The 21913-nt window shown below is 44.7% G+C and overlaps 1 protein-coding gene across 1 annotated transcript in view; it reads right to left on the bottom strand.

The window, feature by feature from the left end:
• The window catches only part of CSMD1 (CUB and Sushi multiple domains 1), a 3308788-nt gene that overhangs the window by 2359799 nt on the left and 927076 nt on the right, over window positions 1-21913 (bottom strand). The window lies entirely within an intron of this gene.

Raw genomic sequence — 21913 nt, 5'->3', positions numbered from 1 at the left:
ATACTAATCATAATTTCAGAGTATCACCCAACAAAATAATCTCTAATGTCACTCACCACTAAAATATATCCACTAAGGCTTTTTTTAACCTGTTTTTAAATTATACCATTCCCACATTTGTAGAATATCATCCCTGATGCGATTATCAAAACAAATCCCACACTCTAGACAAACATAAATGAAAATTATCCCTTAGAGACACTTAACATTTTATGAAGTTCCTTTAGGACCTCTTGAATCATTTTCCCATGCTCAAGACGTCATCCTAATTCAGGCCGTGAGGCAGCGCAGCATCAGTGAAGTCAATGCTAATGCCTCTTTCACACTTCAGTTGTTTGGCGTCAGTCTAAAACCGCCATTTTCCTCAAATAACGGATCCGTCAATTTTTTTTGACGGATCCGTTATTTTCCCATAGACTTGCATTAGTGACGGATTGTGACGGATGGTCGTCCGTTCCATCCGCCATGCGACGGATCCAACGAAATTTGGCAGCCGTTTTCTGAAAATAGACGGACATTGAAACGTTTTTTGTCAACGCCAAAATGGCGGATCGCGACGGATCCGTCGCATCCGCCATTCCATAGAATGGCCGCCTATGGGCGACGGATCCGCCGCAACCGTTTTTTCGGCGGATCCGTTGCCCCAATCCGTTTTTTCAATTGCGCATGCTCCAAAAAGTAGATACTTTTCCCAGACAACCCCCAAGTAACGGATCCGTCAAAAAAACGGATCCGTTAGAGCCGTTTTCTCAACAATTGTGACGGATCCGTCAATCCGTCACTATGTCGGTAGTGACTGACGCCAAACAACTGAAGTGTGAAAGAGGCCTAATCACTGAAGCTGCCGCTCACTGCCATGCTTAACTGGGATGATCTCTGGGATGTGGGAAAATAAACTGCCATTTTCCCATGCAGGTCAGGCTATGAGGAAGCGCAGCTTCAGTGATGGCCCAACTAATCACTGATGTTCCACTCCCAGCATCTGCTCATTCACCAGTTGTTTTCAGCTTGGACGGTCTCATCTTGGCAACGTCCTGGTTGAAAACTGTATATACCCCAGACATGGATTACAGCATGGGAAAAAACGACGGACAGGTATGGGTATATTGTTGGTTTATTATTTTTTTTATTACAGGAGATCGAGGGCATTGCATGGATTACGAGTAATAATAAAATGGTCAAACTGTGTTGTGTTTTATTTCATTAAAATACTTTATTCTGGCTGTGTCTTTATTTAACATGTGCCAACTATAGGATTAGTAATGGATAGGTGTCTTATTGACACCTCTCCATTACTAAGCCATGCTTGATGTCACCTTTCAATACAAAGGTGACATTAACCCCACAACTATTACCCCACTTGCCACCGCTACAGGGCAAGTGGGAAGAGCTAGGCTAAGTGCCGAAATTGGCGGACCTTAAAGATGCGCCTTTTCTTGGGCAGCTAAGTGCTGATGTTTTAGCCAGGGGGCCAATATCCATGGCCCATTCCTAGGCTATTAATATCAGCCCGCAGCTGTCTGCATAGCCTTTGCTAGTTATGAACTATGAAAGAACCCCACATCATTTTTTGGGATGTCCCCATTTTAATAGCCAGTAAAGGCTAAGTATACAGCGGTGAGCTGATACTAATAGCCTGGAAAGCTCCATGGGTATTACCCCCTTCCCTGACTATAAACATCTGCCACCAGTCACTGGCTTTCCCTCTGCTGGTTTTGAAAATTTCACGTGATACCTCCCCATTTTTTTTATTAAATACATGTCCAGTAATTTTCACACACACTGTACTAATTGTATTTGTCACTGACATCTATATATCTACATATTCTATATGTGTTTACTGCATATATTCCGTCTCTTCTATCTTGTTGGCTCCTGAAGTGATTTCATAGAAGCTGGCACATGAATTACCGGCTTTTCAAAGGACACCAGTGCGTATAAAATGGTGCGAGTGTTGTGCTGTGTACGCGAGTGCTGTGTGTTTTTTTCTCATATCCATTGACTTGCATTGGCGAGTCTCATCTGAGATACGCAGCAAATAGCAGCAGGCTGCAATTTTTCTCTCAGTCCGATTTCAGCTGACAAAAAAAATCGCAGATGAGATGTCACCCATAGAATAACAATGGTCCAAGTGCAATCCGATTTTTTATCGGATTGCACTCGTTTGTTTTTTTCGCAAATGGGTATGAGCCCTAAGTCAGTGTTCTTTTCAGTCCAACTATTCAAACACCATAATATTTAATGATGGAATAGCAGAATTTCAATTTTGTCAATGACACCTGTTTCTATTCTGCCTTGTAATCCCTTCAACCACAGCGCCCTGTGGGTTAAGGTAGTTGCTTCACATGAACAACTTTATCTAGTTGATCTATCAAAAGCCATGAACAGTCAGACTTTGGATGACATGGAGATGGAGAGCATTATTATAATGCCTATCTATGTTGCTGGCTCTGAAAGCCATGATGGTAGAAGACAACAGTGGTTTTAGCACTGCGAGCCATCAGTAATGATCACCCACATACAGCTAGACATCTACTGCCTGTCTAGCAAATTTGTACTGTATTACTGCTAATTGAGCTGCTATGACTAACCATACAGTGTCATACATCTCCTTGCTGCCCCATCATATATTTCTACCTTACAGCTTCTGCCTCTGTAACTGCTATTAAACAGCAACAGATCTCATGATTGTCCATTGTGTTTTACAGGGCTATACTGTACTGCTGCTCACAAGGCTGCTATTGTGGGCACTACACTGCCAGACATCTCGTTTACTTTACATTTTATTATATATAAAAACTTATTTATAGAAACACTAGAATATATATATATATATATATATATATATACATGTAAATATATATATACAGTACCACATATCCAAGTCCTTTCCACTTCCTGCCGACTTCAACTCAAAAATATTTCCCGAATCCGTTCATTCCTCAACCATGAATCTACAAAAACCCTAGTCCATGCCTTCATCATCTCTCGCCTTGACTACTGCAACCTCCTGCTCTGTGGCCTCCCCTCTAACACTCTCGCACCCCTCCAATCTATTCTAAACTCTGCTGCCCGACTAATCCACCTGTCCCCCCGCTATTCCCCAGCCTCTCCCCTCTGTCAATCCCTTCACTGGCTCCCCATTGCCCAGAGACTCCACTACAAAACCCTAACCATGACGTACAAAGCCATCCACAACCTGTCTCCTCCATACATCTGTGACCTCGTCTCCCGGTACTTACCTACCCGCAACCTCCGATCCTCACAAGATCTCCTACTCTACTCCCCTCTTATCTCCTCTTCCCACAATCGTATACAAGATTTCTCTTGCGTATCACCCCTACTCTGGAACCCTCTACCACAACACATCAGACTCTCGCCTACCATCAAAACCTTCAAAAAGAACCTGAAGACCCACCTCTTCAGACAAGCCTACAACCTGCAGTAACCACCGATCGACCAAACCGCTGCATGACCATCTCTACCCTCACCTACTGTATTCTCACCCATCCCTTGTAGATTGTGAGCCTTCGTGGACAGGGTCCTCATTCCTCCTGTACCAGTTATAACTTGTATTGTTTAAGATAATTGTACTTGTTTTTATTATGTATACCCCTCCTCACATGTAAAGCGCCATGGAATAAATGGCGCTATAACAATAAATAATAATAATAATTATATATATATATATATATATATATATACACAGTATATATATATATATACTGTACAGTTGTGGCCAAAAGTATTGACACCCCTGCAATTCTGTAAGATAATACTCAGTTTCTTCCTGAAAATTATTGCAATCACAAATTCTTTAGTATTATCTTCATTTAATTTGTCTTAAATGAAAAAACACAAAAGAGAATGAAGCAAAAAGCAAAACATTGATCATTTCACACAAAACTCCAAAAATGGGCCAGACAAAAGTATTGGCACTTTCAGCTTAATACTTGGTTGCACAACCTTTAGCCAAAATAACTGCGACCAAACGCTTCCGTCAATGAGTTTCTTACAATGCTCTGCTGGAATTTTAGACCATTCTTCTTTGGCAAACTGCTCCAGGTCCCAGATATTTGAAGAGTGCCTTCTCCAAAATGCCATTTTTAGATCTCTCCACAGGTGTTCTTTGGGATTCAGGTCTGGACTCATTGCCAGCCACCTTAGAAGTCTCCAGTAGAGTTGAGCGACCTTGACCTTTTTAGAGTCGAGCCGGGTTTCGCGAAACCCGACTATCTCAAAAGTCGGGTCGAGTGAAATCGGCCGATTATGATGTAAAGTCGGGATCGACCGAAACACGAAACCCAATGCAAGTCAATGGGGCAGCATAGTCGGCAGTGAGTGGGGGCCAGGAAAACACCTAGAGTGCCCATTTTAATGTCAAAACCATCCATTCTTCTTAATGAAGCTTGTCAAGCGTAATTTACCTTATAATAATTGGAAGGCATTTGAAATTGGGGGTCATTTGGCTAAAGTTGTGGTGGGTAGGGCTGGTTCAAGTAATTAGTGGGCCCAGGAAATCTGGACCACGTCACGGCAGTGGAGCAGGGAGAGGTAAGTATTTCAACTTTGCAAGTGCTGTGAACCTGAGCAAGCAGGGGGGGCCCACTCGTTGGCATTGGCACTGGCACAGGGCCCCTCAAAGTACAGCGGTGTGTTTGCACGGCGGGGGTGCCTCCCACCGGCAGCAACACTTTTGCGTACTATGAGAGGCCCTGTGCCAGTGACGTCGCCAACTAGTATTCCTCCCCCCACCTGATGAAGGAACCTGCACTTTCATCTGCACCTTCCTCTTTGTCCCCGTGTAAGGTGGTATGGTATGCGGGAAGAGCAACCTGACTTTCAGCAGGGTCACAATGTTGTTGTGTAGCGTGCACGGGGAATGTTGCGTTATGGGTCAATGTACCAGCAGACTCATCTATCACTGGCTGGGCAATGGGCAGGATGAGGAGGAAACACAGATATAGGCCCAAAGAATAAAGTTGGCTAAATGCAGTTCAAAATTGGTAACACAGGAATAACCAGGGGGCATTGCAGTGGAGGACAACTGGAATGAGAGGCTGACACAGAGAGTAGGCCCAAATCAGTAAGTAGTCGAAATGCAGTTCAAAATTGGCAACCGTAGTAAACAGGCGGCACAGCTTTGTTCAGTGGAGGAGAACAGCAAGGAGTGGCACACACCGATAGTAGGCCCCAACCCAACTAGTAGGCCAAATGCAGTCTAACATTAACAACTACTCAACGAGCGCCTGAAAACGGAATTTCAGGACAGGAAACCAGGAGAACAGCAAGGAGTGGCAGACACCGATAGTAGGCCCCAAACCAACTAGTACGCCAAATGCAGTTGTTCCGTTTAACCACAATTTAATGAGAGCCTGAAGATAGAAGTTCAGGAAAGGCAACCTGGAGAACACCTTGGAGTGGAACACACCATCTCTCTACACCCCATACCCAATTTGTAGGCCTAATGCAGTGTAGTTTCCAAGAACTACTAAATGAGAGCCGGAAGATCGAAGCTCAGGAAAGGCAACCTGGAGAACACCTTGGAGTGGAACACACCATCTCTCTACACCCCATAGCCAATTTGTAGGCCTAATGCAGCGTAGTTTCCAACAACTACTAAACGAGAGCATGAAGATCGAAGCATTGGCGAGGAAACCTGGGGAACACCTTGGAGTGGAACACACCATCTCTCTACACCCCATACCCAATTTGTAGGCCTAAGGCAGCGTAGTTTCCAACAACTACTAAACGAGAGCATGAAGATCGAAGCATTGGCGAGGAAACCTGGGGAACACCTTGGAGTGGAACACACCATCTCTCTACACCCCATACCCAATTTGTAGGCCTAATGCAGCGTAGTTTCCAACAACTACTAAACGAGAGCCGGAAGATCGAAGCTCAGGAAAGGCAACCTGGAGAACACCTTGGAGTGGAACACACCATCTCTCTACACCCCATACCCAATTTGTAGGCCTAATGCAGTGTAGTTTCCAAGAACTACTAAATGAGAGCCGGAAGATCGAAGCTCAGGAAAGGCAACCTGGAGAACACCTTGGAGTGGAACACACCATCTCTCTACACCCCATAGCCAATTTGTAGGCCTAATGCAGCGTAGTTTCCAACAACTACTAAACGAGAGCATGAAGATCGAAGCATTGGCGAGGAAACCTGGGGAACACCTTGGAGTGGAACACACCATCTCTCTACACCCCATACCCAATTTGTAGGCCTAATGCAGCGTAGTTTCCAACAACTACTAAACGAGAGCATGAAGATCGAAGCATTGGCGAGGAAACCTGGGGAACACCTTGGAGTGGAACACACCATCTCTCTACACCCCATACCCAATTTGTAGGCCTAATGCAGTGTAGTTTCCAACAACTACTAAACGAGAGCCGGAAGATCGAAGCTCAGGAAAGGCAACCTGGAGAACACCTTGGAGTGGAACACACCATCTCTCTACACCCCATACCCAATTTGTAGGCCTAATGCAGTGTAGTTTCCAACAACTACTAAACGAGAGCCGGAAGATCGAAGCTCAGGGAAGGCAACCTGGGGAACACCTTGGAGTGTAACACACCATCTCTCTCCACCCGATACCCATTTTGTAGGCCTAATGCAGTGTAGTTTTCTACAACTACTAAACGAGAGTCGGAAGACCGAAGCAATGGCAAGGAATCCTGGGGAACACCTTGGAGTGTAACACACCATCTCTCTCCACCCCATACCCAATTTGTAGGCCTAATGCAGCCTACTTTCCGACAACTACTAAACGAGATCATGAAGATCGAAGCTCAGGAAAGGCAACCTGGGGAACACCTTGGAGTGTAACAAACCCTCTCTCTACACCACGTAAGGGCTGATTCTTAGGAAGGAAGGCTGTCGGAAAGAAGCAGGGCGCGTCCGAGGGTGATTATATTCTTATTAGGTATATACTCACCCTCGGACGCGCCCTGCTTCTTTATTTGTAATGAATGTTTATTTGCAATGTGGTTTTGACTTACTCTATTTTTTTGGTAAATAATGATTTTATTATGTTCATTGTTTTGCATCTTCTTGGCAATAATATAAAGAAGACGCGACAGGACAACACTCGGTGGATGCCATATCTGTGTTTTAAATTGAAAAAAACTTTCAGTTAACTACTTGCAGGAGAAAGTTATTGTAGCTGGTGGCCATTTTTAGTACTGTACCAGATTTTTGTTGTATGTGTTTGTTTTTAATGTTAAAATGTCTGCATTTGATATCTCTCCAGTATTTTCTTTTTTATAAGCAAAATACTTATTTTTATATTTTCTGATGTTGGTTCCAGGGGTACACGGGCAGCAGTGGTGTGGTCAGTGGAGGCCTAGTGGAAGGAGTGACCGCAGACAGGCATCGAAGGCCTAAAATAATAACACATGGCTGTAGGCAATTTTAAATTGGTTCCAGGGGTACACGGGCAGCAGTGGTGTGGTCAGTGGAGGCCTAGTGGAAGGAGTCACCGCAGACAGGCATCGAAGGCCTAAAACAATAACACGTGGCTGTAGGCAATTTTAAATTGGTTCCAGGGGTACACGGGCAGCAGTGGTGTGGTCAGTGGAGGCCTAGTGGAAGGAGTGACCGCAGACAGGCATCGAAGGCCTAAAATAATAACACATGGCTGTAGGCAATTTTAAATTGGTTCCAGGGGTACACGGGCAGCAGTGGTGTGGTCAGTGGAGGCCTAGTGGAAGGAGTCACCGCAGACAGGCATCAAAGGCCTAAAATAATAACACATGGCTGTAGGCAATTTTAAATTGGTTCCAGGGGTACACGGGCAGCAGTGGTGTGGTCAGTGGAGGCCTAGTGGAAGGAGTCACCGCAGACAGGCATCGAAGGCCTAAAATAATAACACATGGCTGTAGGCAATTTTAAATTGGTTCCAGGGGTACACGGGCAGCAGTGGTGTGGTCAGTGGAGGCCTAGTGGAAGGAATGACCGCAGACAGGCATCGAAGGCCTAAATTAAAAAAATTGGGCTGGCTGTAGGCAATTGTAAATTGGTTCCAGGGGTACACGGGCAGCAGTGGTGTGGTCAGTGGAGGCATATTGTAAGGAGTGACCGCAGACAGGCATCGAAGGCCTAAAATAATAACACATGGCTGTAGGCAATTTTAAATTGGTTCCAGGGGTACACGGGCAGCAGTGGTGTGGTCAGTGGAGGCCTAGTGGAAGGAGTCACCGCAGACAGGCATCGAAGGCCTAAAATAATAACACATGGCTGTAGGCAATTTTAAATTGGTTCCAGGGGTACACGGGCAGCAGTGGTGTGGTCAGTGGAGGCCTAGTGGGAGGAGTGACCGCAGACAGGCATCGAAGGCCTAAAATAATAACACATGGCTGTAGGCAATTTTAAATTGGTTCCAGGGGTACACGGGCAGCAGTGGTGTGGTCAGTGGAGGCCTAGTGGAAGGAATGACCGCAGACAGGCATCGAAGGCCTAAAGTAAAAAAATTGGGCTGGCTGTAGGCAATTGTAAATTGGTTCCAGGGGTACACGGGCAGCAGTGGTGTGGTCAGTGGAGGCATATTGTAAGGAGTGACCGCAGACAGGCATCGAAGGCCTAAAATAATAACACATGGCTGTAGGCAATTTTAAATTGGTTCCAGGGGTACACGGGCAGCAGTGGTGTGGTCAGTGGAGGCCTAGTGGAAGGAGTCACCACAGACAGGAATCGAAGGCCTAAAATAATAACACATGGCTGTAGGCAATTTTAAATTGGTTCCAGGGGTACACGGGCAGCAGTGGTGTGGTCAGTGGAGGCCTAGTGGAAGGAGTGACCGCAGACAGGCATCGAAGGCCTAAAATAATAACACATGGCTGTAGGCAATTTTAAATTGGTTCCAGGGGTACACGGGCAGCAGTGGTGTGGTCAGTGGAGGCCTAGTGGAAGGAGTGACCGCAGACAGGCATCGAAGGCCTAAAATAATAACACATGGCTGTAGGCAATTTTAAATTGGTTCCAGGGGTACACAGGCAGCAGTGGTGTGGTCAGTGGAGGCCTAGTGGAAGGAGTCACCGCAGACAGGCATCGAAGGCCTAAAATAATAACACATGGCTGTAGGCAATTTTAAATTGGTTACAGGGGTACACGGGCAGCAGTGGTGTGGTCAGTGGAGGCCTAGTGGAAGGAGTGACCGCAGACAGGCATCGAAGGCCTAAAATAATAACACATGGCTGTAGGCAATTTTAAATTGGTTACAGGGGTACACGGGCAGCAGTAGTGTGGTCAGTGGAGGCCTAGTTGAAGGAGTGACCACAGACAGGCATCGAAGGCCTAACATAACAAAAATGTCAATACAATGGTATTGTCAGTGGCAGGCATTGAAGGATGTCAGCGCATAGACTAAACATTGGTGGAGCTGTGAGATAATTTTGCAAGTGGTAGAGCACTGTTTGAGCTGGGGTGGGGGGAAACTGTCTTGTGGCCGGCGGTACAGGCCCAGGGCCCCTCATATTACAACGGTGTGTCTGACGTTGGGTGCTCACCACCACCGCCAGAGACACTTTATTGTACTAGGAGGGACCCAGTGGCAGTGCCGTCGACCAAAAGCGGGCTCACCCACCTCTTCAGACAAACTGCACTCTCACGGGTGCTGTCGCCAAGTGTCGATACCACGACCCCGTGTGGGGAGTTTGGCCATTTAGTGAGGTGTAAACATGTCGTATGCTGGACAATCAGGTGCAGAAAATTACGAGATTGGAAAAGGCATTCAGAATAGTCCACAGGCAAGACCTTTTCATAGGAAAGCTAGGTGTCAGCCGGGCAAGGTGGGGCAAAAGATTTCGAAATCCAGTTGTGGTTCATTTTAATGAAGGTTAGATCATCTACATTTTGGGTAGCCAGACGAGTCCTTTTTTCTGTTAGTATTGAACCTGCAGCACTGAATACTCTTTCTGATAGGACACTAGCTGCCGGGCAAGCAAGCTCCTGCAATGCATATTCTGCCAATTCTGGCCAGGTGTCTAATTTTGATGCCCAGTAATCAAATGGGAATGACGGTTGAGGGAGAACATCGATAAGGGATGAAAAATAGTTTGTAACCATACTGGACAAATGTTGTCTCCTGTCACTTTGAATTGATGCTGCAGTACCTGTCCTGTCTGCGGTCATAGCAAAATCACTCCACAACCTGGTCAGAAAACCCCTCTGGCCAACGCCACTTCTGATTTCTGCCCCTCTAACTCCTCTGGTCTGCTGGCCCCTGCAGCTCGTGTGAGAACGATCACGGGCGCTGTGTGCAGGGAATGCCAGAAGCAAACGGTCAACAAGAGTTGATTGTTTGGTTGCTAATATTAGTTCCAAGTTCTCATGTGGCATTATATTTTGCAATTTGCCTTTATAGCGAGGATCAAGGAGGCAGGCCAACCAGTAATCGTCATCATTCATCATTTTAGTTATGCGTGTGTCCCTTTTGAGGATACATAAGGCATAATCCGCCATGTGGGCCAAAGTTCCAGTTCTCAAATCTGCGGTTGTGCTTGGTTGAGGGGCAGTTTCAGGCAAATCCACGTCACTTGTGTCCCTCAAAAAACCAGAACCCGGCCTTGCCGCGCCACCAATTTCCAGTGGCCCCGGAAAAGCTTCCTCATTAAAAATATAATCATCCCCATCATCCTCCTCGTCCTCCTCCTCCTCTTCGCCCGCTACCTCGTCCTGTACACTGCCCTGGCCAGACAATGGCTGACTGTCATCAAGGCTTTCCTCTTCCTCAGCTGCAGACGCCTGATCCTTTATGTGCGTCAAACTTTGCATCAGCAGACGCATTAGGGGGATGCTCATGCTTATTATGGCGTTGTCTGCACTAACCAGCCGTGTGCATTCCTCAAAACACTGAAGGACTTGACACATGTCTTGAATCTTCGACCACTGCACACCTGACAACTCCATGTCTGCCATCCTACTGCCTGCCCGTGTATGTGTATCCTCCCACAAAAACATAACAGCCCGCCTCTGTTCACACAGTCTCTGAAGCATGTGCAGTGTTGAGTTCCACCTTGTTGCAACGTCTATGATTAGGCGATGCTGGGGAAGGTTCAAAGAACGCTGATAGGTCTGCATACGGCTGGAGTGTACGGGCGAATGGCGGATATGTGAGCAAAGTCCACGCACTTTGAGGAGCAGGTCGGATAACCCCGGATAACTTTTCAGGAAGCACTGCACCACCAGGTTTAAGGTGTGAGCCAGGCAAGGAATGTGTTTCAGTTGGGAAAGGGAGATGGCAGCCATGAAATTCCTTCCGTTATCACTCACTACCTTGCCTGCCTCAAGATCTACAGTGCCCAGCCACGACTGCGTTTCTTTCTGCAAGAACTCGGACAGAACTTCCGCGGTGTGTCTGTTGTCGCCCAAACACTTCATAGCCAATACAGCCTGCTGACGTTTGCCAGTAGCTGCCCCATAATGGGAGACCTGGTGTGCAACAGTGGCAGCTGCGGATGGAGTGGTTGTGCGACTGCGGTCTGTGGATGAGCTCTCGCTTCTGCAGGAGGACGAAGAGGAGGAGGAGGGGGTGCGAACGGCTACAGCCAATTGTTTCCTAGACCGTGGGCTAGGCAGAACTGTCCCAAACTTGCTGTCCCCTGTGGACCCTGCATCCACCACATTTACCCAGTGTGCCGTGATGGACACGTAACGTCCCTGGCCATGCCTACTGGTCCATGCATCTGTTATCAGGTGCACCTTTGTGCTCACAGATTGCCTGAGTGCATGGACGATGCGCTCTTTAACATGCTGGTGGAGGGCTGGGATGGCTTTTCTGGAAAAAAAGTGTTGACTGGGTAGCTCGTAGCGTGGTACAGCGTAGTCCATCAGGGCTTTGAAAGCTTCGCTTTCAACTAACCGGTAGGGCATCATCTCTAACGAGATTAGTCTAGCTATGTGTGCGTTCAAACCCTGTGTACGTGGATGCGAGGCTAAGTACTTCCTTTTTCTAACCATAGTCTCATTTAGGGTGAGCTGGACTGGAGAGCTGGAGATCGTGGAACTAGCGGGGGTGCCGGTGGACATGGCAGACTGAGAGACGGTGGGAGATGGTATTGTTGCCACCGGTGCCCTAGATGCAGTGTTTCCTACTACGAAACTGGTGATTCCCTGACACTGACTGCTTTGGCCTGGCAAAGAAACCTGCACAGATACTGCAGGTGGTGCGGAAAATGGTGGCCCTACACTGCCGGAAGGGATGTTGCGTTGCTGACTAGCTTCATTGGCCGAGGGTGCTACAACCTTAAGGGACGTTTGGTAGTTAGTCCAGGCTTGCAAATGCATGGTGGTTAAATGTCTATGCATGCAACTTGTATTGAGACTTTTCAGATTCTGTCCTCTGCTTAAGGTAGTTGAACATTTTTGACAGATGACTTTGCGCTGATTAATTGGATGTTGTTTAAAAAAATGCCAGACTGCACTCTTTCTAGCATCGGATACCTTTTCAGGCATTGCAGACTGAGCTTTAACCGGATGGCCACGCTGTCCTCCAACAGGTTTTGGCGTTGCCACGCGTTTTGGGCAAGATACGGGCCCGGCAGATGGAACCTGTTGCGATGTTGATGCCTGCTGCGGCCCCTCCTCCTCCGCTTCAGAACTGCTGCCGCCTGCACCCTGTTCCCCCAATGGCTGCCAATCGGGGTCAAGAACTGGGTCATCTATTACCTCTTCTTGTAGCTCGTGTGCAACTTCGTCTGTGTCACCGTGTCGGTCGGTGGTATAGCGTTCGTGATGGGGCAACATAGTCTCATCAGGGTCTGATTCTTGATCAGCACCCTGCGAGGGCAATGTTGTGGTCTGAGTCAAAGGACCAGCATAGTAGTCTGGCTGTGGCTGTGCATCAGTGCACTCCATGTCAGATTCAACTTGTAATGGGCATGGACTGTGAACTGCTTCTCTTTCTAAGCCAGGGACGGTATGTGTAAAGAGCTCCATGGAGTAACCCGTTGTGTCGCCTGCTGCATTCTTCTCTGTTGTTGTTTTTGCTGAAGAGGACAAGGAAGCGACTTGTCCCTGACCGTGAACATCCACTAACGACGCGCTGCTTTGACATTTACCAGTTTCACGAGAGGAGGCAAAAGAGCTAGAGGCTGAGTCAGCAAGATAAGCCAAAACTTGCTCTTGCTGCTCCGGCTTTAAAAGCGGTTTTCCTACTCCCAGAAAAGGGAGCGTTCGAGGCCTTGTGTAGCCAGACGACGAACCTGGCTCCACAGCTCCAGACTTAGGTGCAATATTTTTTTTCCCACGACCAGCTGATGCTCCACCACTACCACTACCCTCATTGCCAGCTGACAATGAACGCCCCCGGCCACGACCTCTTCCACCATACTTCCTCATTGTTTTAAAAACGTAAACAAACTAACGGTATTTGTTGCTGTCACACAAATTACACGGTGAGCTATAACTTCAGTATGATTTAGCTACCCCTTTACAGGTGAGTGAGACCACAACGAAAATCAGGCACAATGTTACACACTCTGTTGTTGGTGGCAACAAATGAGAGAGATGCCACACACGCAGGACTGTCACTGAAGCACAAATGTAAATATTAATCTCCCACTGATTTGATTTTTTTATTTTTTTAAGGGAAACTTTAGGAAAAAAAATAATAGAATAAAATGATTTTTTCAGGGAGAATTTAGAAAACAAATAAAACAAAAAAAGGCTTTCTATGGCCCACTGAGTGAGAGATGACGCACACAGGAGTCAGGAGTGGCACACAAGCCCAGAGGCCAATATTTATCTCCCACTGATTGATGTAGTGATTTTTTCAGGTAGATTTTGGAACCCAAATCAAGCTAAAAAAAAAAATAGGCTTTCTACGGCCCACAATTGGAGAGAGAGAGAGAGATGGCACACCCAGGAGTCAAGACTGGCACACAAGCAGAAAGGGCAATATTAATCTCCCACTGATTTGTTTTTTTTTGTTTTTTTTCAGGGAGACTTTAGGAAAAAAAATATAGAATAAAATGATTTTTTCAGGAAGAATTTAGAAACCAAAGAAAATAAAATGATTTTTTCAGGGAGAATTTAGAAAACAAATAAAACAAAAAAAGGCTTTCTATGGCCCACTGAGTGAGAGATGATGCACACAGGAGTCAGGAGTGGCACACAAGCCCAGAGGCCAATATTTATCTCCCACTGATTGATGTAGTGATTTTTTCAGGTAGATTTTGGAACCCAAATCAAGCTAAAAAAATAATAGGCTTTCTATGGCCCACAATTGGAGAGAGAGAGAGAGATGGCACACCCAGGAGTCAAGACTGGCACACAAGCAGAAAGGGCAATATTAATCTCCCACTGATTTTTTTTTTTTTTTTTTTTTTTTCAGGGAGACGTTAGGAAAAAAAAAATAGAATAAAATGATTTTTTCAGGAAGAATTTAGAAACCAAAGAAAATAAAATGATTTTTTCAGGGAGAATTTAGAAAACAAATAAAACAAAAAAAGGCTTTCTATGGCCCACTGAGTGAGAGATGACGCACACAGGAGTCAGGAGTGGCACACAAGCCCAGAGGCCAATATTTATCTCCCACTGATTGATGTAGTGATTTTTTCAGGTAGATTTTGGAACCCAAATCAAGCTAAAAAAAATAATAGGCTTTCTATGGCCCACAATTGGAGAGAGAGAGAGATGGCACACCCAGGAGTCAAGACTGGCACACAAGCAGAAAGGGCAATATTAATCTCCCACTGATTTGTTTTTGTTTTTTGTTTTTTTCAGGGAGATTGTAGGAAAAAAAAAATAGAATAAAATGATTTTTTCAGGAAGAATTTAGAAACCAAATAAAATAAAATGATTTTTTCAGGGAGAATTTGGAAAACAAATAAAACAAAAAAAGGCTTTCTATGGCCCACTGAGTGAGAGATGACGCACACAGGAGTCAGGAGTGGCACACAAGCCCAGAGGCCAATATTTATCTCCCACTGATTGATGTAGTGATTTTTTCAGGTAGATTTTGGAACCCAAATCAAGCTAAAAAAATAATAGGCTTTCTATGGCCCACAATTGGAGAGAGAGAGAGAGATGGCACACCCAGGAGTCAAGACTGGCACACAAGCAGAAAGGGCAATATTAATCTCCCACTGATTTGTTTTTGTTTTTTTTTTTTCAGGGAGACTTTAGGAAAAAAAAATAGAATAAAATGATTTTTTCAGGGAGAATTTAGAAAACAAATAAAACAAAAAAAGGCTTTCTATGGCCCACTGAGTGAGAGATGACGCACACAGGAGTCAGGAGTGGCACACAAGCCCAGAGGCCAATATTTATCTCCCACTTTTTTTTTTTGTTCCAGGGAAAATTTATAAACCCAATAAAAAAAATAATAAATAGGCTTTCTATGGCCCACTATCTGAGAGACAGAGAGAGATGGCACGCTTAGGACTGGCACACAAGCCCAAAGGCCAATATTAATCTCCCTTTTTTTTTTTAAGGGAGAATTTATAAAACCAAAAAAAAATAAATAAATAGGCTTTCTATGGCCCACTATTTGTGAGAGAGATGGCACGCTCAGGACTGGCACACAAGCCCAGAGGCCAATATTAATCTCCCACTTTTTTTTTTTTTCCAGGGAAAATTTATAAACCCAATAAAAAAAAAAATAAATAAATAGGCTTTCTATGGCCCACTATCTGAGAGAGAGAGATGGCACGCTTAGGACTGGCACACAAGCCCAAAGGCCAATATTAATCTCCCACTGATTGATTTATTGATTTTTTCAGGTAGAATTTAGAACCCAAATAAAGCAAAAAAAAAAAAAAAATGGGCTTTCTATGGCCCACTGAGTGAGTGATGATGCACACAGGAGTCAGGAGTGGCACACAAGCCCTGAGGCCAATATTTTTCTCCCACTGATTGATGTAGTGATTTTTTCAGGTAGATTTTATAACCCAAATCAAGCAAAAAAATAAATAGGCTTTCTATGGCCCACTGAGTGCGAGATGACACAGACAGGGATGGCACTCTAGCAGAAATGTCAATCTTAATCTCCCACAAAAAAAAAAAAAAAAACAAGGAGTGTCCTTCAATTACTATCTCCCTGCAGTAATCTCAGCCAGGTATGGCAGGCAGCAATAAGGAGTGGACTGATGCACAAATTAAATAAAAAGTGTGTACAAACCAAAAAGATAGCTGTGCAGAAAGGAAGGAACAAGAGGATTTGTGCTTTGAAAAAAGCAGTTGGTTTGCACAGCGGCGTACACACAGCAATGCAGCTGTCAGGGAGCCTTCTAGGGCAGCCCAATGAGCTACAGCGCTGAGGGGGAAAAAAAAAATGTAGCTTCCACTGTCCCTGCACACCGAAGGTGGTGTTGGGCAGTGGAAATCGCTACAGCACAAGCGGTTTGGTGGTTAATGGACCCTGCCTAACGCTATCCCTGCTTCTGACGAAGTGGCAGCAACCTCTCCCTAAGCTCAGATCAGCAGCAGTAACATGGCGGTCGGCGGGAACGCCCCTTTATAGCCCCTGTGACGCCGCAGACAGCAAGCCAATCACTGCAATGCCCTTCTCTAAGATGGTGGGGACCAGGACCTATGTCATCACTCTGCCCACACTCTGCGTTTACCTTCATTGGCTGAGAAATGGCGCTTTTCGCGTCATTGAAACGCGACTTTGGCGCGAAAGTCGCGTACCGCATGGCCGACCCCGCACAGGGGTCGGATCGGGTTTCATGAAACCCGACTTTGCCAAAAGTCGGCGACTTTTGAAAATGAACGACCCGTTTCGCTCAACCCTAGTCTCCAGTGCTTTCTCTCAAATCATTTTCTAGTGCTTTTTGAAGTGTGTTTTGGGTCATTGTCCTGCTGTAAGACCCATGACCTCTGAGGGAGACCCAGCTTTCTCACACTGGGCCCTACATTATGCTTCAAAATTTGTTTGTAGTCTTCAGACTTCATAATGCCATGCACACGGTCAAGCAGTCCAGTGCCAGAGGCAGCAAAGCAACCCCAAAGCATCAGGGAACCATGTTTGACTGTAGGGACCGTGTTCTTTTCTTTGAATGCCTCTTTTTTTTCCCTGTAAACTCTATGTTGATGCCTTTGCCCAAAAAGCTCTACTTTTGTCTCACCTGACTAGAGAACATTCTTCCAAAACGTTTTAGGTTTTAGGCTTTTTCAGGTAAGTTTTGGCAAACTCCAGCCTGGCTTTTTTATGTCTCGGGGTAAGAAGTGGGGTGTTCCTCGGTCTCCTACCATACAGTCCCTTTTCATTCAGACGCCGACGGATAGTACGGGTTGACACTGTTGTACCCTCGGACTGCAGGGTAGCTTGAATTTGTTTGGATTTTAGTCGAGGCTCTTTATCCAACATCCGCACAATCTTGCGTTGAAATCTCTTGTCAATTTTTCTTTTCCATCCACATCTAGGGAGGTTAGCCACAGTGCCATGGGCTTTAAACTTCTTGATGACACTGCGCACGGTAGACACAGGAACAATCAGGTCTTTGCAGATGGACTTGTAGCCTTGAGAGTGCTCATGCTTCCTCACAATTTGGTTTCGCAAGTCCTCTGACAGTTCTTTTGTCTTCTTTCTTTTCTCCATGCTCAATGTGGTACACACAAGGACACAGGACAGAGGTTGAGTCAACTTTAATCCATGTCAACTGTCTGCAAGTGTGATTTAGTTATTGCCAACACCTGTTAGGTGCCACAGGTAAGTTACAGGTGCTCTTAATTACACAAATTAGAGAAGCATCACATGATTTTTCAAACAGTGCCAATACTTTTGTCCACCCCCTTTTTATGTTTGGTGTGGAATTATATCCAACTTGGCTTTAGGACAATTCTTTTTGTGCTTTTTCATTTAAGACAAATTAAATAAAGATAATAATAACAAAGAATTTGTGTTTGCAATCACTTTCAGCAAGAAAATGATGAGTATTATCTGACAGAATTGCAGGGGTGTCAGTACTTTTGGCCACAACTGTATATATATGTATATATATATATATATATATATATATATATATATATATATATATATATATATATACTTATATACACATATGCACATTTGGACGCCAAACAAAATGGAAAAAAACTATACAATAGGTAGAACTAAATATTGCCCTTGTAAGAGTTTGATGGCAGAAGAATATTTGTAAGGATTTATGGGGACACTGATGTTGTAGGTTGATTGATGGAGATGAGATCAGGGCTCTAGGCTGGACCTTCACAGCCTTTCACACCAAGCTCACCCAATGAAGTCTTTATGGATTTGGCTCTCAGCTTTGGGGCATTGTCATGCTGGAATAGTAATAGTCTTTTGCAAAATGTTCTCACAAAGTTGGAAGTAAACCCAGAATTGTCCATCAGACTGCCATTTAGAGAATCACGATTCATCACTCCCTAAACATATTTCCACTGCTACAGTGTAGAATGGTGACATGATTTACACAACTCGATCATATACTTTGTGATTGATTATGTAGCGCAGTAAGACAAATCTTAATATCTTAATATTTTACAGGACATTCTACCAAGTTGGGGAAAATAGCACATAACAATCATTGTATTATAATGGGGATCTGCTCAAAATAACATGGGTCCCCCCTATTTTTAATAACCAGCTAAGGCAAAGCAGACAGCTTGGGGCTGATATTAATAGGCTGGAAGGTCCAGGGATATTGGCCACTTCCCAGCCTAATAATTCCATGCCACAGCCATCCCAGAAATGGCACATCTATTAGATGCACCAATTCTGGTGCTTAGTCTTGTATGTTCCCAATTGCCCTGGTGTGGTGTGAATCAGGGTAAAAGTTTATGGGGTTAATGTCAGCTTTTTAGTGTCAGCTGCCATCAAGACCTGGGTTTAATAATGGAGAAGCATCTATCAGACACCTCCATTACTAACCCTGTAGTCAAAAGAAATAAATGCACACACAATTCCTTTGTTTTTAAAAATCTCTTCTCTGCAAGTTCCCTCTTTCACCCATATATTAAAAAAAACACATGCCTGTCCGCTGTAGTCCAAATCGAGGTCCCATACCGGTCCATCCACCGCAGTCCAATTTAAGGTCCCATGACGATCCCTGTGTCCATGGTCCAATGTATGGAGCTCCATTCAGAGAACATATCTCCATAGACTAGAGCAGAAGAAGCTTCCAGGTCTCACGCTGCACTTTGCTAGACCCGGCATCTGTGAACTGTTGTAACCTTAATGATGTCACCTCAGTTCACAGCAGATTCTCACGGAGTACAACATTACTGATTTCATTGTCCATGAAACTTGCCCAAGAGTGACCTATGGAGCTCTTCATTCCAGCTCTCATGATATAGTCAGTGAGACCCTGCAGAATTCAGCTTGAGACCAGGCAGTGGCTGCTGCTCAAATCTATGGATCACTCCATACATGGAAAGACAGAGGCAGGGATCAACCTGGGACCTTCAATTGGTTTACAGCAGACTGGTGTGAAGTTTTTAATAAATGGATGAAAGAGGGAAATTGTTGGTGATTTTTTCCAAATACATTTTTTTTTCTGTTTTTTTTCTCCTTTCACTTACTGGTTTAGTAATGGGGTGTCTAGTAGACGCCTCTACTTTACTTGATGTCAGCGGACATTACACAACTGACATCAACCCCACAAGCCCATTAGCACAATTGCCACTGAAACAGTGCAGTCAGGAAGAGCCAATACTAAGTGCCATCAATTTAATGTGCCATTTCTGGGGTAGCTGAAGGCTGGCCTTATTAGTCTGGGGGCTGATATTAACCCCTTCATGACCGGGGGATTTTTCATTTTTCCGTGTTCGTTTTTCACTCCCCTCCTTCCCAGAGCCATAACTTTTTTATTTTTCCGTCAATTTGGCCATGTGAGGGCTTATTTTTTGCGGGACGAGTTGTACTTTTGAACAACATCATTGGTTTTAGCATGTCGTGTACTAGAAAACGGGAAAAATATTCCAAGTGCGGTGAAATTGCAAAAAAAGTGCAATCCCACATTGGTTTTTTGTTTGGCTTTTTTGCTAGGTTCACTAAATGCTAAAACTGACCTGCCATTATGATTCTCCAGGTCAGTACGAGTTCATAGACACCAAACATGACTAGGTTATTTTTTATCTAAGTGGTGAAAAAAAATTCCAAACTTTGCTAAAAAAAAAAAAAAAAAGAAAATTGTGCCATTTTCCGATACTCGTAGCGTCTCCATTTTTCGTGCTCTGGGGTCGGTTGAGGGCTTATTTTTTGCGTGCCGAGATGACGCTTTTAATGATAGCATTTTGGTGCAGATACGTTCTTTTGATCGCCCGTTATTGCATTTTAATGCAATGTTGCGGCGACCAAAAAAACGTAATTCTGGCGTTTCGAGTTTTTTTCCCGCTACGCTGTTTAGCGATCAGGTTAATACTTTTTTTTATTTGATAGATCGGGTGATTCTGAGCGCGGCGATACCAAATATGCGTAGATTTTATATTTTTTTATTGATTTATTTTGATTGGGGCGAAAGGGGGGTGATTTAAACTTTTATGTTTTTTTTATTTTTTTCACATTTTTTTAAACTTTTTTTTTTAACTTTTGCCATGCTTCAATAGCCTCCATGAGAGGCTAGAAGCAGGCACAACCCGATCGGCTCTGCTACATAGCAGCGATCTGCTGATCGCTGCTATGTAGCAGACTTGCACGTGTGCTGTGAGCGCCGACCACAGGGTGGCGCTCACAGCGACGGGCAATCAGTAACCATAGAGGTCTCAAGGACCTCTATGGTTACAATATACAAGCATCGCCGACCCCCGATCATGTGACGGGGGTCGGCGATGACGTCATTTCCGGCCGCCCGGCCGGAAGCGGTAGTTAAATGCCGCTGTCTGCGTTTGACAGCGGCATTTAACTAGTTAATAGGTGCGGGCAGATCGCGATTCTGCCCGCGCCTATTACGGGCACATGTCAGCTGTTCAAAACAGCTGACATGTCCCGGCTTTGGTGCGGGCTCACCGCGGAGCCCTGCATCAAAGCAGGGGAGCCGGCATCGGACGGTATAGTACGTCCGATGCCGGTAAGGGGTTAATAGGCTGGGAAGTTGGCCCCTTCCCAGCATAACATAACCAGCTCACAGCTGTTTGCTTTCCCTTGGCAGATTATTACAAATTAGAGGGAGCATATGTAAAAAAAAAATAAAATTACTTATTTATTGTTTTACACTGTCAGGCCGAGTCATGTGGTGCCCCCACCATTCACAGACATGCTGTTACTTGGCATAGCTGTGATGTGGCGAGAAGTGCCTACAGCCTTAAATGTTGTTGATTGGCTTCGCTGCAGCCTTTAACCAAGCTTTATTAGTCTGCCAAACCCAAACAGTAACATGGATGTACCATACAGTTAAAAGACCATGTCAGGGTTCAGCACACTAGTGTTTGGTACGAACCCCGAACTTTACAGTTCGAGTTCACTCATCCCTAGTTAAAAATGTTTTCAACAATTGAATTTTAAATCAATTTATGGTAAATGCTGCTGATCACCTCACTTCTGTAAGAATTCATTTTTTTTTATTAAGGACTATGTGTATGCTGGGCACCACTGACTAATCTGAAAAACTGCGCCAAAACCAGCAGTTACCTCCAGTGCATAGGTAAGGTAATGCTGGCTAATTTGCTTCTTTCTCCACTAAAAAGTGTGTGTACCATAAATAATGTAAAAAGGAGATGCATACAGATTGGTCCATGATTGTGTTAAGAGGATGCCATAGTTAAAAATATAAAACAACAATCATACATTTGTTGGATATAATGTACGCTGCTTTTTAGGACCTGAATCAAAATAGCAAAAAATAGGTGTAATACCAAAGCTACTATCATATTTTTCTTATCTCTCTGCATAGGTTGTAAAATAAGTTTTGTTATTGAAAATGTTCTTTTAACTGGCAAAATCCATCTTTCTTTTTCTTTGACATTCAAGACTGTACTTACGAGTGTC

Source organism: Ranitomeya imitator, chromosome 5 (assembly GCF_032444005.1).
Source record: "Ranitomeya imitator isolate aRanImi1 chromosome 5, aRanImi1.pri, whole genome shotgun sequence".
Taxonomy (NCBI): domain Eukaryota; kingdom Metazoa; phylum Chordata; class Amphibia; order Anura; family Dendrobatidae; genus Ranitomeya; species Ranitomeya imitator.
Note: the sequence above shows the minus strand (reverse complement) of the source record. Positions and strands in the feature narration are given on the sequence as shown.